This window comes from Procambarus clarkii, chromosome 49 (assembly GCF_040958095.1).
Source record: "Procambarus clarkii isolate CNS0578487 chromosome 49, FALCON_Pclarkii_2.0, whole genome shotgun sequence".
NCBI classification, from domain to species: domain Eukaryota; kingdom Metazoa; phylum Arthropoda; class Malacostraca; order Decapoda; family Cambaridae; genus Procambarus; species Procambarus clarkii.
The window spans coordinates 36,848,276-36,850,191 of NC_091198.1; positions in this window are offsets into that span (position 1 = coordinate 36,848,276).

Below are 1,916 nucleotides of genomic sequence, written 5' to 3' on the forward strand. Positions count from 1 at the left end.
GAGGGGTAGATGCTGTCGTCTCCTCATGGGTGTCATTGGTTGTGGTTGTGGTTATGGTTGTTGTTGTTGTTGTTGTTGTCGAGGGAGGAGTGGTTTCTGTTTCATCATCATAGTTGTAGTAGTTTTCTGATGATGTTGTTGCCTGGCTTTCTTGAGGGGTAGATGCTGTTGTCTCCTCGTGGGTGTCATTTGTTGTTGTGGTTATGGTTGTTGTTGTTGTTGTTGTCGAGGGAGGAGTGGTTTCTGTTTCATCATCATAGTTGTAGTAGTTTTCTGATGATGTTGTTGCCTGGCTTTCTTGAGGGGTAGATGCTGTCGTCTCCTCATGGGTGTCACTGGTTGTGGTTGTGGTTATGGTTGTTGTTGTTGTTGTTGTTGTTGTTGTCGAGGGAGGAGTGGTTTCTGTTTCATCATCATAGTTGTAGTAATTTTCTGATGATGTTGTTGCCTGTCTTTCTTGAGGGGTAGATGCTGTCGTCTCCTCATGGGTGTCATTGGTTGTGGTTGTGGTTATGGTTGTTGTTGTTGTTGTTGTCGAGGGAGGAGTGGTTTCTGTTTCATCATCATAGTTGTAGTAATTTTCTGATGATGTTGTTGCCTGGCTTTCTTGAGGGGTAGATGCTGTTGTCTCCTCATGGGTGTCATTGGTTGTGGTTGTGGTTATGGTTGTTGTTGTTGTTGTTGTTGTTGTTGTCGATGGAGGAGTGGTTTCTGTTTCATCATCATAGTTGTAGTAATTTTCTGACGATGTTGTTGCCTGGCTTTCTTGAGGGGTAGATGCTGTCGTCTCCTCATGGGTGTCATTGGTTGTGGTTGTGGTTATGGTTGTTGTTGTTGTTGTTGTTGTTGTTGAAGGAGGAGTGGTTTCTGTTTCATCATCATAGTTGTAGTAGTTTTCTGATGATGTTGTTGCCTGGCTTTCTTGAGGGGTAGATGCTGTCGTCTCCTCCTGGGTGTCATTGGTTGTGGTTGTGGTTATGGTTGTTGTTGTTGTTGTTGTTGTTGTTGTCGAGGGAGGAGTGGTTTCTGTTTCATCATCATAGTTGTAGTAGTTTTCTGATGATGTTGTTGCCTGGCTTTCTTGAGGGGTAGATGCTGTCGTCTCCTCATGGGTGTCACTGGTTGTGGTTGTGGTTATGGTTGTTGTTGTTGTTGTTGTTGTTGTTGTCGAGGGAGGAGTGGTTTCTGTTTCATCATCATAGTTGTAGTAATTTTCTGATGATGTTGTTGCCTGGCTTTCTTGAGGGGTAGATGCTGTCATCTCCTCATGGGTGCCATTGGTTGTGGTTGTGGTTATGGTTGTTGTTGTTGTTGTTGTTTTTGTTGTCGAGGGAGGAGTGGTTTCTGTTTCATCATCATAGTTGTAGTAGTTTTCTGATGATGTTGTTGCCTGTCTTTCTTGAGGGGTAGATGCTGTTGTCTCCTCGTGGGTGTCATTTGTTGTTGTGGTTATGGTTGTTGTTGTTGTTGTCGAAGGTGGAGTAGTTTCTGTTTCATCATCATAGGTGTAGTAGTTTTCTGATGATGTTGTTGCCTGGCTTTCTTGAGGGGTAGATGTTGTCTCCTCATAAGTATCGTTGGTTGTTGTGGTCACGCCGCACCGCTCGAGAACACGCCCACGCAGCCTAGCGTCTACCAAAGGGACGGAGATACGCCTGTCCGAGCTCGGTTCAGAACAGTTGGCCGGACAGAGCGGACGTCCCCGACCTTCACCTCGCCCGCTTTCTTGAGGGGTAGATGCTGTCTCCTCATCAGTTAACATTGGTTGTTGTGGTTGTTATTGTTGTTGTTGTTAAGGGTGGCGTAGTTCCTATCTCTTCATCTGAAGTTGACGGGCTTTCTTGAGGGGTGGATGCTGTCTCCTCATCAGTATCATTTTCTGTTGATATTACTACCAGTCTTGGTTTGGCTGTTGT